Raw genomic sequence first — 16,673 nt, forward strand, 5'->3', positions numbered from 1 at the left:
CAGTCACTGTGGAAAGCAGTTTGGAGGTTTCTCAAAGAACTTAGAACTACCCAGCAACCCCATTGTTGGGTATATACCTGTAGAAAACAAATCATTCTACCAGTTTCTATTCTGCAACACTGTTCACAATAGGAAGACATGGAATCAACCTAGGTGCCCGTCACTAGTGGATTTGATAAAGAAAATGTGGCACATGTACACCATGGAATACTGCACAGCCATAAGAACGAACGAAATCAAATCTTTGCAGCAACACAGATGCAGCCAGAGGTCATTATCCTAAGTGAATTAATGCAGGAACAGAAAACCAAATACTGCATGTTCTCACCTAGAAGTGGGAGCTAAACACTGTGTACTCACAGGCATAAAGCCAAGAGCCTTGAACAAAATAAAATACATAGGAATACACAGAAACTAGGAATTACTAGAGAAGAGAGGGAGACAGGGGAACAAGGGTTGAAAAACTAACTGTTGGGTACCATGCTCAGTACCTGTGTGATAAGATCATTTGTACCACGAACCTCAGCATCATTCAATATACCCATGTAACAAACATGCACATGTACCCATGAATCTAAAATAAAAGTTGAAAAAGACCCAATTCTACATACATGGGGGAAAAGGCAAATGACATCTTAATATCATTATAAAAATAGTTTTGGTCTTGCTGACCCTTTGAAAGAGTCCATCACTTTAAAAACTGCTGGGATAGAGCAAGCAAAGGTTGATATCCACCTAAAATTCAATAAGAAAAAGAATACTTTTTTAAAAAACCTGTATGACTTTGGTATAAAAAATGGTTCTTTGAATAAGACACAAGAAACACAAATATTTAAGTTATGAAAACATTTTTAATGCAAACAAATGTAAAAACAAAAGCCACTCACTGATGGAAGAAACTTCCAACACAAGTATACATACAAATAATTATTATCCAAAATATGTGAAGAACTGCTACAAATCCATAAGAAAAATACAAATAACTTAGGAGAATATCAGGCAAAGAACATAACTAAGGTACTTCAAAGAAAAGAAAATCCTAAGGGTCTATAAATATCTAAAAAGGCGTACAACCCAATAGAAACAGAAAAATTCTAAGGAATACAACAACAAAGTGTTGTATTTCTCAAATACTAATAATGGGAATGCAGTAACCACTTTAGAGACAGAGCAGACAGTGCAGATTGCCGACTTGACACCCACCTTCCCCTTCTTCCTTCCTAACGGTATATTTTGTTCAGGTATCTCCTTCCTCCTGGTGATATTTTTCAAGGAAAACTAGCCTTGCCCTCCAGTCAATCATCATGGTCTTGTAGACCCTTATAAGTAATCAATTTAGGCATTGGCATGCGATTTAATTTTAGCCAATGAAACATGAAAGAATGTAGCTAACACAAATTTCTAAAGAAAGTTGCCCTTCCAAAGAGACATAGAGGAATAAACGCCTCTGGCCATTGTTTTGTCTGCGCCTGATTCCTCGTGACTGTGAGGAAAGCTATTGAGTCAATGAATTACCCAAATCTACAGCAGTTCTACCTCTGGACTTCTTATTATATGAGGTGATAAGTTTCTTTATTTAAGCCACTTTAAATTCCATTGTCTGTTACCTGCAGTTAAAAATACCCTAACAGAGAAAGCTTAAAATTTTTGCAATATCTAGTATAGGTAAAAAACAATCATCCCTTAAAACTGAAATTCCACTTCTAGATATATTCGCCAAGAGAAACTCACACATGTGGAATAGGAGATATGTAAAAGAATGTTCCTTGCAGTCTTATTTGTACAGGAGACAACTAAATACAGTTTTGCAGTTAATGAATAAATTAATATTAAAATAAGTAATTATTGCTATTAATTATAACAGATGAATAATTATTAATTCTAACATATTTATAATCCCTTTTCTGTTCTTCCTGGAATAAGGCTGCCACTATTATGAGACCAAGGCAACCCACTATAAAGCAACAAGTTGGAAGAAACAGGGGTCGCTGACTATGTCGAGGACCATACTCACCCTGGACCCCCTATTTGGACTTTTAAACAAGTGACAAATCAACATCCATATTGTTTAAGCCACTCGCATTTTGAATTTTTGAAGAGTCACAGCTAACCCTAATTTTAATTAGACAAATATGAAAACATAAACTGGAAAATACCATCAAATTGATGACAGTAGATGCCTATGAATAAAGAAAGAGGTAAGTGGATGAGAGTGGAAAGTAATTAATAATATTTCAACTTTATTATAATATTATATCCCATTTTTAATGAAGAAGATAAAGCAAAAATATTAAAATGTTAATCTTTGTTAATTCTGGGTGATGTATTGTTGTTGTATTAGTCTCAATACTTCCCTGTTTGTCTTCTAAACAAAAAAAAGAAATGGATCACACAGAAAAAGTTTAGCCAAAAAGGAGAAATTAAGGAACAAGAAAAAGAAGAAAGAAAAAGAAAACGCCCTTTCCCAAAACAAGAAAATGTGCTCCTTCTATAAATACAAATTAAATCAATATTAACATACAATGTATCTCCTATTAAGTTAAAGATGAACACTACTCAATGTCACTAAAGAGGCAGAGATTAGGAGGGTGCATATATCCTTTCTTGAGGGCAGTCTTGTAATTACAGTAAATTCATTGAAAGAGTGTCATCTCTATAAACCATAAGTTTTACCTCAAAGAAGTTATCCTAATAAATATACATAATAAGCATAAAGATTTAGTTAGGAGTATTTTTTTCTTTTTTAAATATGGAATGCTTCACGAATTTGCGTGTCATCCTTGGGCAGGGGCCATGCTAATTTTCTCTGTATCGTTCCAATTTTAGTCTATGTGTTGCTGAAGTAAGAGGAGTATTTTTATAATTTGCTCACAATCTTGAAAAACTGGAAAGCACACAAACACCCAGGTAGAGAGGCTAGTTATATAGGTCACTGTGCAAAGTCACAAAACAAGTAAGTTAGACATACCAAAAACATAACAAAAACTATATATCTCTGAAGAATATTGATGCAAAACCTCACCAAAATACTAGCAAACTGCATTCAACAACATATTTGAAGAGATCATTCATTATGACAAAGTGGGGTTTATCCCTGGGATGTAAGGATGGTTCAACATATGCAAATCAATTAGTGTGATATATCATATATACAGAACAAAAGACAAAAACTATCTGATCATTTCAATTGATGCTGAAAAAACATTCAATAAAGTTCAACATCCTTTCATGATAAAAACCCTCAAGTAACTGGATATAGAGCAAATGAACCTCAACATAACAGCCATATATGACAGACCCACAGCTAGTATCACACTGAATGAGGAAAGCCTTTCCTCTTAGATCTGTGACATGACAAGGATGCCCACTCTCACCACTGTTATTCAACATAGTACTGAAAGTCCTAGCTAGAGCAATAAGACAGGAGAAAGAAATACAGGGCATCCAAATTGGAAAAGAAGAAGACAAAGTTTCCTTATTTGCAGATGATATGATCTTATGTTTTGAAAAACATAAATATTTCACCAAGAACTATTAGAACTGATAAACAAATTCAGTAAAGTTGCAGGACACAAAATCAACATGCAAAACTCAGTAGCATTTCTATAAGCCAACAGTGAAAAACCTGAAAAGAAAATTTAAAAAGAAATCCCATTTACAATAGCCACAAATAAAATTAAATACCCAGGAATTAACCAAAGAAGTGAAAGATCTGTACAATTAAAAATAAAAAACACTGATACAAGAAATTGAAGAGGACATACAAAAATGGAAAGATATTGGATGTTCATGGAGTGAAATAATCAATATATTAAAATATCCATACCACCCAGAGCAATCTATAGATTCAATGCAATCTCTATCAAAGCATCAATGACAGTCTTCACAGAAATAAAAAAAAATTATGTGGAACCAAAATTTGAAAAAAAAAAACAGAATAGCCAAAGCCACCCTGAGTAAAAAGAAAAGTACTTGAAGGAACCACATTACCTGACTTCAGATTACACTATGGAATTGTAACAACCAAAACAGCATGGTACTGGCATAAAAACAGACACATAGCTCAATGGAACAGAATAGAGAACGCAGAAACAAATCCACACACCTACAGTGAACTCATTTTTGACAAAGGTGCCAAGAACACACCTTGGGGAAAAGACAGTCTCTCCAATAATTTGTCCTGGGAAAACTGAATATCCATATGCAGAAAAATTAAACTTGATCCCTCTCTCTCGCCTTACAAAAAAATCAAATCAAAATGGATTGAAGATTGAAATTTAAGACCTCAAGCTATGAGGAAACTCATAGGGGAAACTCTTCAGGACATAGGTCTGGTCATAGATTTCTTGAGTAATACCCCACAAGCACAGGCAACCAAAGCAAAAATGGGCAAATGGGATCACATCAAGTTAAAAAGTTTCTGCACAGCAAGGGAAATAATCAACAAAGTGAAGAGACAACCCACAGAAACAGAGAAGATATCTGTAAACTACACATCTGACAAGGGATTAATAACCAGAATATACATGGAGCTCAAGAACTCTGTAGGAAAAAAAAATATTAATCCAACCAAAAAATGGGCAAAACAGTTGAATAGACATTTCTCAAAAGAAGACATACAAACAGCAAACAGGTGTAGGAAAAAGTGGTCAACACCACTAATCATCAGGTAAATGCAAAGCAAAACAACAAAGAGATATCATCTCACCCCAGTTAAAATAGCTTTTATCCAAAAGACAGGCAATAACAAATGCTGGCGAGGGTGTGGAGAAAAGGGAACCATTGTACACTGTTGGTGGGAATGTAAATTAGTACAACCACTATGGAGAACAGTTCTGAGGTTCCCCAAAAAACTAGAAATACATCTTTCATATGACCCATCAATCCCACTGCTGGGTATATACCCAAAAGAAAGGAAATCAGTATATTGAAGAAATATTTGCACCCTCATGTTTATTCCAGAACTGTTCACAACAACCAAGATTTGGAAGCAACCTAGGAGTTCATCAGCAGATAAATGGATAAAGAAAATATGGTACTTATATACAATGGAGTACTATTCAACCAAAAAAAATTAGAAAGAATAAGATGGGTGGGCACGGTGGCTCATGCCTGTAATCCCAGCACTTTGGGAGGCTGAGGTGGGTGGATCACCTGAGGTCAGGAGTTCGAGACCAGCCTGACCAACATGGTGAAACCCCGTCTCTACTAAAATACAAAAAATTAGCCAGGCATGGTGGCGCATGCCTATAGTCCCAGTTACTTGGGAAGCTGAGGTAGGAGAATAACACTGCACTCCAGCTTGGGCAACAAGAGTGAAACTCTGTTTCAAAAAAAAAGAATAATGTTCTGCCATTTGCAACAACATGGATGGAAGTCGAGGTCATTATATTACATGAAATAAGCCAGGCACAGAAAGACAAACATTACATGTTCTCACTTATTTGTGGGATTTCAAAATCAAAACGATGGAATTCATGTACACAGAGAATAAAGGAATGGTTACCAGGGTCTGGGAAGATTACTCAGGAGGCAGTGGGGAGGTGGGTGGAGATGGTTAATAGGTACAAAAAGTCTCTCTCTATATATATATGCATGCATATATAAAATAAGAATAATACCTCATATTTGATAGCATAACAGGGTGACTATAGCCAATAATAATTTAATTGTACATTTTAAAATAACTAAAAGAGTATAACTGAACAATAACACAAAGGATAAATGCTTGAAGGAATGGGTACCCCATTTTCCATGATGCGATTATTACACATTGCATTATTGTATTAAAATATCTCATGTACCCCATAAATATATATACCTAGTGTGTATCCACAAAAATTAAAAATAAAAAACAAGTTATAAAACAAGTATACTATTTTCCTAATTTGTTTTTTAAAAAAAAGTGTGTATACAGGTACAAATTGTAAACGTTTGAAAGGCTTTATACCACCCAATGTTAATACTGGATAGTGGGAATTCAGATTATTTTTATTTTCCATTTATTTATTTGTTTATTTATTTATTTATTTAGAGACAGGGTCTCATTCTGTTGCCCAGGCTGGAATATAGTGGGGTGATCATGGTCCACTGTAACCTCCACCTCCTAGGCTCAAGTAATCCTCCCACCTCAGCCTCCCAAGTATCTGGGACCACAGGCATGCACCACCAAGCTCAGCTAATTCTTGTATTTTTTGTAGAGATGGGGCTTCATCATGTTGCCCAAGCAAGTCTTGAACACCTAGGCTCAAGTGATCTGCCTGCCTCAGACTCCCAAAGTGCTGTTAATTGAAACAAGTCTGATGGAAATGGACAGTAGTGGTCAATTCATGTCTTATAGTTAAAAAATGCATATAGGGTTCCTGATAGTATAATATTCCAAGTCATAAATATTCATTTATTTTTTAATGAATCTGTAAGCATCACATATTAAAGATACTGAGGAGAAAAAATAGAATTAGGGTACATTCCACCAAAATTCATTCCTTGAGATAACAGGACAACTGATGGTTTTCCTAAACTGACAAGTGAAGAAATTCATTTTTTTGGTCTACTAATAAAAGATGTTGTTCATAAAGGACAAGTCGAAGGGAGTAATAAGATTCAGAAGAGCCAAATGAAAATAGAAATGCCTATTAGGATTCTGGCACATTATTTAGTAGATAATACATCCTGAACTGGTAAACCTTCCTTCTTAATATTTTCTTTCATGTACATTCTGATACAAATTACCATGAACCCTTAATGTCACAGAATTTTTATTGCATGTTCTAATACCTATACATTTTTTCTTTTCTTTTCTTTTCTTTTTTTTTTTTTTTTTTTTTTTTTTTTTTGAGACGGAGTCTTGCTCTGACGTCTAGGCCAGAGCGCAGTGGCGCAATCTCAGCCTACTGCAACGTCCGCTACCTGGGCTCAAGCAATTCTCCTGCCTCAGCCTCCCAAGTAGCTGGGAGTACAGGTGTACACAACCACACCCAGCTAACTTGTTGTATTTTTAGTAGAGACAGGGACAGGGTTTCACCATGATGGCCAGACTGCTCTCAAACTCCTGACCTCAGATGATCCACATGCCTCAGCCTCCCAAAGTGCTGGGATTACAGGTGTGAGCCACCGCGCTCAGCTTATACCTATACATTTGTTCTGGTTTCATATCTTGGATGACTCTGTTGCCTCCACTGACATGGCAATGTTAGGCTAGATGTTAACCTGGATACACACCAGAAGTCCCTGAAAGCTGCCGCATATTCCTAATGGATATGTGGGTGATCTGGCTGGGACATGTTGGCCCCATGTTCTATATCCTTGTTTTAATAGCCAAGGCTTAGTTCTAGCTCTCTTGTCAAGGGTCAGTTTTCATTCTCCTAAAGGAAATGGTAGAGGAGACCCTTTCTTAGCCAAGGAATTGCATTTTTGAATGCAGAACAGATAATAACTTGGGAATCCCATGGATTTTCCTGTAAACTTAAAATTGGCAGCTTTTGGAAAGCCTCATCTCTCTTCCCTGGAAGAGCATAAGATGGAAATCACCAGGATTAGGTCACATTCCAGACAAGTAACACATCTCCATATTTGTGTACCCTTACCATCCTGTACAATCAGATTTTACTATATTTTAGTCTATATTTAGCTGTCCACTACTCTTTTCATGCTATTATCATTATTAGAATACTGGTCTCATTACATCGATATTATTATTTAGTCCTCATCTATGTACTTTCTTCTTCATAAATGGCCTCTATAATTCAGCATTTTCCTCTATCCATCCCCAAAACTCACTACGAATATGGGTGACCTCTCATATGTACATTATGAATGTTCCTAGAGAATTTCCTGTCTTCCTTGCTTACACTTACCACCATAGTAACTGATAGAGTCAAAAATCTACCTAATAACTAGGACTCTTTTCCCCTCAAATTAACATGTTCTTGCTATCTTAGCACCTCTGATTCTTCCTTACTATCTCTTCAAAAACTTTTCCTCTTTAGCTGCTTTCAGTCTCATTTCAAATACGTTTTGTAATCTAGAGCACATTGGTTAAATTGTTGCTGACCTTCTCACCCATAGGCCACAGAAAATTTCCTTTGCCATTCCTTTGAGATTGCTCAAGAAACTATATATCTACGTCATAAGATGGTTTTGTCCAACGTATAATCTATGTACAAGTGGACAGACCAGCTCGGGAAAGTTAGTTATAAAGTCTTTGAAAAACAGAGAATATAGTAAAAGAGATCAGACTTATGAGGCACACCTTGCTATTCAATAAGCATTTGTTGAAAACCCGACCAAGGGACGACACGTGGCACACAAGGCATCAGACTAGGGGTCTTCTTAGAGTACCAGTTCTACCTTCTCCTTCTTACTCCTTTTGTTCCGTCTGAGTTTCTACTAAACACTCTCAAAGCAACCGATTACTTAGACATCACCACCCATTCCTCCTAATTAGCAAATTCCGAGACTTAGATGATAGAAAAATCAATCTAAACAAAACAAAGAGAATGCTAGTAAGTTGGATAAAGTGCTTTAAAAAATTGAAACCTGTCTGAGCCTGAATACCATGTTTTTTATTAGAATACACATTAATAGGTGCCTGAACGAGCATCTGCTATACAATTACTAGAAATCAGCTATATTAGAATGGAGATGGTAATATCTGTTCTTTGTTCAGGGACTGTTCCTTAAGCAGAATCAGATAATGTAGGAGCAAAGAAGCCAAGGGAAAAGAAAGTTTAAAAACACAATTGATAGAACATGAGCTACACAGGAAGTCTACAGAACATAAGGCAAACAAAACAAAAACACTACATTCATACATCTTGTAGTGTTTCTGTTTTTGCTACTCATATGGATACTGATTAAAAATTTATCTTTTTTTCCCAAATATATTTGGGATCATTATTATTTTTGTGATAAAGTTAGATTACTTTAAACTTCAAACTTCAAGAAAATGCAAGCCTGATTTTCACAAGGGAATTGCTCTCTTACTTTTTTTTTTTTTTTTTTGAGACAGAATCTCACTCTGTCGCCCAGGCTGGAGTGCGCCCAGGCTGGAGTGCGTCCAGGCTGGAGTGCAGTGGTGCGATCTCAGCTCACTGCAAGCTCCGTCACCTGGGTTCACGCCATTCTCCTGCCTCAACCTTCCGAGTAGCTGGGACTACAGGTACCCACCACCACGCCTGGTTAATTTTTTTGTATTTTTAGTAGTATTTTTTGTATTTTTATTTTCACCGTATTAGCCAGGATGGTCTCAATCTCCTGACCTCGTGATCTGCCCGTCTCGGCCTCCCAAAGTGCTAGGATTACAGGGGTGAGCCACAGCACCCAGCCTGCTCTCTTCCTTTCTAAAGTTATTTCCAGGGAGCAAGATGGCTAAATAGGAACAGCTCCAGTCTCCAACTCCCAGCGCAAGCGACACAGAAGACTGGTGATTTCTGCATTTTCAACTGAGGTACTGGGTTCATCTCACTAGGGAGTGCCGGACAATTGGTGCTGGTCAGCTGCTGCAGCTCGACCAGCCAGAGCTGAAGCAGGGCGAGGCATCGCCTCGCCTGGGAAGCGCAAGGGGGAAGGGAATCCCTTTTCCTAGCCAGGGGAACTGAGACACACAACACCTGGAAAATTGGGTAACTCCCACCCCAATACTGCGCTTTAAGCAAACGGGCACACCAGGAGATCATATCCCACACCTGGCCGGGAGGGTCCAACGCCCACAGAGACTCCCTCATTGCTAGCACAGCAGTCTGTGATCTACCGGCAAGGCAGCAGCGAGGCTGGGGAGGGGCGCCCACCATTGCTGAGGCTTAAGTAGGTAAACAAAGCCACTGGGAAGCTCAAACTGGGTGGAGCTCACAGCAGCTCAAGGAAACCTGCCTGTCTCTGTAGACTCCACCTCTGGGGACAGGGCACAGCTAAACAACAACAAAAGCAGCAGAAACCTCTGCAGACGCAAACGACTCTGTCTGACAGCTTTGAAGAGAGCAGTGGATCTCCCAACACAGAGGCTGAGATCTGAGAAGGGACAGACTGCCTGCTCAAGTGGGTCCCTGACCCCTGAGTAGCCTAACTGGGAGACATCCCCCACTAGGGGCAGTCTGACACCCCACACCTCACAGGGTGGAGTACACCCCTGAGAGGAAGCTTCCAAAGCAAGAATCAGACAGGTACACTCGCTGTTCAGAAATATTCTATCTTCTGCAGCCTCTGCTGCTGATACCCAGGCAAACAGGGTCTGGAGTGGACCTCAAGCAATCTCCAACAGACCTATAGCTGAGGGTCCTGACTGTTAGAAGGAAAACTATCAAACAGGAAGGACACCTACACCAAAACCCCATCAGTACGTCACCATCATCAAAGACCAGAGGCAGATAAAACCACAAAGATGGGGAAAAAGCAGGGCAGAAAAGCTGGAAATTCAAAAAATAAGAGCGCATCTCCCCCGGCAAAGGAGCACAGCTCATCACCAGCAACGGATCAAAGCTGGACGGAGAATGACTTTGACGAGATGAGAGAAGAAGGCTTCAGTCCATCAAACTTCTCAGAGCTAAAGGAGGAATTATGTACCCAGCGCAAAGAAACTAGAAATCTTGAAAAAAAAGTGGAAGAATTGATAGCTAGAGTAATTAATGCAGAGAAGGTCATAAACGAAATGAAAGAGATGAAAACCATGACACGAGAAATACGTGACAAATGCACAAGCTTCAGTAACCGACTCGATCAACTGGAAGAAAGAGTATAAGCGAATGAGGATCAAATGAATGAAATAAAGCGAGAAGAGAAACCAAAAGAAAAAAGAAGGAAAAGAAATGAACAAAGCCTACAAGAAGTATGGGATTATGTAAAAAGACCAAATCTATGTCTGATTGGGGTGCCTGAAAGTGAGGGGGAAAATGGAACCAAGTTGGAAAACACTCTTCAGCATATCATCCAGGAGAACTTCCCCAACCTAGTAGGGCAGGCCAACATTCAAGTCCAGGAAATACAGAGAACGCCACAAAGATACTCCTCGAGAAGAGCAACTCCAAGACACATAATTGCCAGATTCACCAAAGTTGAAATGAAGGAAAACATCTTAAGGGCAGCCAGAGAGAAAGGTCGGGTTACCCACAAAGGGAAGCCCATCAGACTAACAGCAGATCTCTCGGCAGAAACTCTACAAGCCAGAAGAGAGTGAGGGCCAATATTCAACATTCTTAAAGAAAAGAATTTTCAACCCAGAATTTCATATCCAGCCAAACTAAGTTTCATAAGTGAAGGAGAAATAAAATCCTTTACAGATAAGCAAATGCTTAGAGATTTTGTCACCACCAGGCCTGCCTTACAAGAGACCCTGAAGGAAGCACTAAACATAGAAAGGAACAACTGGTACCAGCCATTGCAAAAACATGCCAAAATGTAAAGACCATCGAGGCTAGGAAGAAACTGCATCAATTAACGAGCAAAATAACCAGTTAATATCATAATGGCAGGATCAAGTTCACACATAACAATATTAACCTTAAATGTAAATGGATTAAATGCTCCAATTAAAAGACACAGACTGGCAAACTGGATATAGAGTCAAGACCCATCAGTCTGCTGTATTCAGGAGACCCATCTCACACGCAGAGACATACATAGGTTCAAAATAAAGGGATGGAGGAAGATTTACCAAGCAAATGGAGAACAAAAAAAAGCAGGGGTTGCAATACTAGTCTCTGATAAAACAGACTTTAAACCATCAAAGATCAAAAGAGACAAAGAAGGCCATTACATAATGGTAAAGGGATCAATTCAACAGGAAGAGCTAACTATCCTAAATATATATGCACCCAATACGGGAGCACCCAGATTCATAAAGCAAGTCCTTAGAGACTTACGAAGAAACTTAGACTCCCATACAATAATAATGGGAGACTTCAACACTCCACTGTCAACATTAGACAGATCAACGAGACAGAAAGTTAACAAGAATATCCAGGAATTGAACTCATCTCTGCAGAAAGCAGACCTAATAGACATCTATAGAACTCTCCACCCCAAATCAACAGAATATACATTCTTCTCAGCACCACATTGCACTTATTCCAAAATTGACCACGTAATTGAAAGTAAAGCACTCCTCAGCAAATGTACAAGAACAGAAATTATAACAAACTGTCTCTCAGACCACAGGGCAATCAAACTAGAACTCAGGACTAAGAAACTCAATCAAAACCGCTCAACTACATGGAAACTGAACAACCTGCTCCTGAGTGACTACTGGGTACATAATGAAATGAAGGCAGAAATAAAGATGTTCTTTGAAACCAATGAGAACAAAGATACAACATACCAGAATCTCTGGGACATATTTAAAGCAGTGTGTAGAGGGAAATTTATAGCACTAAATGCCCACAAGAGAAAGCAGGAAAGATCTAAAATTCACACTCTAACATCACAATTAAAAGAACTAGAGAAGCAAGAGCAAACACATTCGAAAGCTAGCAGAAGGCAAGAAATAACTAAGATCAGAGCAGAACTGAAGGAGATAGAGACACAAAAAACCCTCCAAAAAATCAATGAATCCAGGAGTTGGTTTTTTGAAAAGATCAACAAAATTGACAGACCGCTAGCAAGACTAATAAAGAAGAAAAGAGAGAAGAATCAAATTGACGCAATAAAAAATGATAAAGGGGATATCACCACCGACCCCACAGAAATACAAACTACTATCAGAGAATACTATAAACACCACTACGCAAATAAACTAGAAAATCTAGAAGAAATCGATAATTTCCTGGACACTTACGCTCTTCCAAGACTAAACCAGGAAGAAGTTGAATCCCTGAATAGACCAATAGCAGGCTCTGAAATTGAGGCAATAATTAATAGCCTACCAACCAAAAAAAGGCCAGGACCAGATGGATTCACAGCTGAATCCTACCAGAGGTACAAGGAGGAGCTGGTACCATTCCTTCTGAAACTATTCCAATCAATAGAAAAAGAGAGAATCCTCCCTAACTCATTTTATGAGGCAAACATCATCCTGATACCAAAGCCTGGCAGAGACACAACAAAAAAAGAGAATTTTAGACCAATATCCCTGATGAACATCGATGCAAAAATCCTCAATAAAATACTGGCAAACCAGATCCAGCAGCACATCAAACAGCTTATCCACCATGATCAAGTGGGCTTCATCCCTGGGATGCAAGGCTGGTTCAACATTCGCAAATCAATAAACATAATCCAGCATATAAACAGAACCAAAGACAAGAACCACATGGTTATCTCAACAGATGCAGAAAAGGCTTTTGACAAAATTCAACAGCCCTTCATGCTAAAAACGCTCAATAAATTCGGTATTGATGGAACGTACCTCAAAATAATAAGAGCTATTTATGACAAACCCACAGCCAATATCATACTGAATGGGCAAACACTGGAAAAATTGCCTTTGAAAACTGGCACAAGACAGGGATGCCCTCTCTCACCACTCCTATTCAACATAGTGTTGGAAGTTCTGGCTAGGGCCATCAGGCAAGAGAAAGAAATCAAGGGGATTCAGTTAGGAAAAGAAGAAGTCAAATTGTCCCTGTTTGCAGACGACATGATTGTATATTTAGAAAACCACATTGTCTCAGCCCAAAATCTCCTTAAGCTGATAAGCAACTTCAGCAAAGTCTCAGGATACAAAATTAATGTGCAAAAATCACAAGCATTCTTATACACCAGTAACAGACAGAGAGCCAAATCATGAATGAACTCCCATTCACAATAGCTTCAAAGAGAATAAAATACCTAGGAATCCAACTTACAAGGGATGTAAAGGACCTCTTCAAGGAGAACTACAAACCACTGCTCAGTGAAATAAAAGAGGACACAAACAAATGGAAGAACATACCATGCTCATGGATAGGAAGAATCAATATCGTGAAAATGGCCATACTGCCCAAGGTTATTTATAGATTCAATGCCATCCCCATCAAGCTACCAATGAGTTTCTTCACAGAATTGGAAAAAACTGCTTTAAAGTTCATATGGAACCAAAAAAGAGCTCGCATCTCCAGGACAATCCTAAGTCAAAAGAACAAAGCTAGAGGCATCACGCTACCTGACTTCAAACTATACTACAAGGCTACAGTAACCAAAACAGCATGGTACTGGTACCAAAACAGAGATATAGACCAATGGAACAGACCAGAGTCCTCAGAAATAATACCACACATCTACAGCCATCTGATCTTTGACAAACCTGAGAGAAACAAGAAATGGGGAAAGGATTCCCTATTTAATAAATGGTGCTGGGAAAACTGGCTAGCCATAAGTAGAAAGCTGAAACTGGATCCTTTCCTTACTCCTTATACGAAAATTAATTCAAGATGGATTAGAGACTTAAATGTTAGACCTAATACCATAAAAATCCTAGAGGAAAACCTAGGTAGTACCATTCAGGACATAGGCATGGGCAAAGACTTCATGTCTAAAACACCAAAAGCAACGGCAGCAAAAGCCAAAATTGACAAATGGGATCTCATCAAACTAAAGAGCTTCTGCACAGCAAAAGAAACTACCATCAGAGTGAGCAGGCAACCTACAGAATGGGAGAAAATTTTTGCAATCTACTCATCTGACAAAGGGCTAATATCCAGAACCTACAAAGAACTCAAACAAATTTACAAGAAAAAAACAAACAACCCCATCCAAAAGTGGGCAAAGGATATGAACAGACATTTCTCAAAAGAAGACATTCATATAGCCAACAGACACATGAAAAAATGCTCATCATCACTGGCCATCAGAGAAATGCAAATCAAAACCACAATGAGATACCATCTCACACCAGTTAGAATGGCGATCATTAAAAAGTCAGGAAACAACAGGTGCTTGAGAGGATGTGGAGAAATAGGAACACTTTTACACTGTTGGTGGGATTGTAAACTAGTTCAACCATTATGGAAAACAGCATGGCGATTCCTCAAGGATCTAGAACCAGATGTACCATATGACCCAGCCATCCCATTACTGGGTATATACCCAAAGGATTATAAATTATGCTGCTATAAAGACACATGCACACGTATGTTTATTGTGGCACTATTCACAATAGCAAAGACTTGGAATCAACCCAAATGTCCATCAGTGGCAGACTGGTTTAAGAAAATGTGGCACATATACACTATGGAATACTATGCAGCCATAAAAAAGGATGTGATTGTGTCCTTTGTAGGGACATGGATGCAGCTGGAAACCATCATTCTTAGCAAACTATCACAAGAACAGAAAACCAAACACCACATGCTCTCACTCATAGGTGGGAACTGAACAATGAGATCACTTGGACTCGGTAAGGGGAACATCACACACCGGGGCCTATCATGCGGAGGGGGGAGGGGAGAGGGATTGCATTGGGAGTTATACCTGATGTAAATGACAAGTTGATGGGTGCTGACGAGTTGATGGGTGCAGCACACCAACATGGCACAAGTATACATATGTAACAAACCTACACGTTATGCACATGTACCCTAGAACTTAAAGTATAATAATAATAATAAATAAATTTTTTTAAAAAAAGTTATTTCCTTCCTACTATCACAACTCTCAGTAATGAACAACTTGTTGTCCTTATAGAAAAATCATTTTCAGGCTAGGTGTGGAGGCTGTCACCTGTAATCCCAGCACTTTGGGAGGCCAAGGCAGGCAGATCACCTGACGTCAGCAGTTCGAGACCAGTCTGGCCAATATGGCAAAACCCATCTCTACTAAAAATACAAAAATTATCCAGGCGTGGTGGTGCATGCCTGTAGTCCCAGCTACTCCAGCCTGGGCTGGATAGAGCGAGACTCCATTGGAAAACAAAAACAAAAACCTTCCAATAAAAATAACCAAGGAAACAAGATATAAATATGATCTAAAAGTTCCTTATAATTACCTAAATAATGTATTGTACTTTCTATCAGAAAAATACTTCTCCCTTTATCAGAAGGCTATTTATACTCTGTTAAAACACTTTATACTGAAAACACATAGGATATAATTGTCTGTAACTTCTCCCAGATATAAGCTAGAAAGATTTGCTTGTAAGGAACAAATAATAGCAACAATGACAATAATACTAGTGATAATTGTACTTAATTCATATATAAAATATAGGGAAAGCCATTAATATTTTTCTGCACTTAAAATTCTAGACAAAGCATAATTCAGGCAAATGTTTTAAAAATACGTGAATCCTACTTTCAAAAAAGTTTAGCTACTTGAAACCACTGTAAAACTAGGATTTTGGGCAGCAAACCTTTGACATTTATATTTTGCTTGTCCTTTCCTACTCTTTGGTCAGTCAACATCCTTTGTTCTTTGTTAATAAACTATGATCTGATAAGCTTATTTCTGACTTGCGTTGGGGAAGAAAGGGAGGACAGGATTACACGTGAGCACTTCAGAGCGACAAGTCTGTTCCCTGGGCCACTGAAGAAAACAAAGAGGGGTTACATCCAAAGCTGCTCACACAGTTGTGTGTTGCTTCTATGCAAACATGAGAATTAAACAACTACCAAAAAGCTCCTCGAATTTCTCCAAACAAAAATTAATAACTTTAAAAAGTGATACATTTTTAATTCTTTTTCAAGTCTACCTTCAATTTTTAAAACAACTTTGAACACAAGAATGAAAGCTCGTTAAACTATAAATACATTTTGGCAATATTTATGTAC

General features: G+C 38.3%; 1 protein-coding gene and 1 non-coding gene across 6 annotated transcripts in view; both read right to left on the minus strand.

The window, feature by feature from the left end:
• MACROD2 (mono-ADP ribosylhydrolase 2) overlaps positions 1 to 16,673 on the minus strand; it is a 2,124,972-nt gene that overhangs the window by 1,722,864 nt on the left and 385,435 nt on the right. The gene's annotated exons all lie outside the window — the stretch shown is intronic.
• Positions 2,744 to 2,846, minus strand: LOC119619515 (U6 spliceosomal RNA). The gene has a single exon (XR_005235982.1). It is a non-coding gene; the product is annotated as a U6 spliceosomal RNA (small nuclear RNA).

The sequence above is a fragment of the Chlorocebus sabaeus genome, chromosome 2 (genome assembly GCF_047675955.1).
Source record: "Chlorocebus sabaeus isolate Y175 chromosome 2, mChlSab1.0.hap1, whole genome shotgun sequence".
In the NCBI taxonomy this organism is placed as follows: domain Eukaryota; kingdom Metazoa; phylum Chordata; class Mammalia; order Primates; family Cercopithecidae; genus Chlorocebus; species Chlorocebus sabaeus.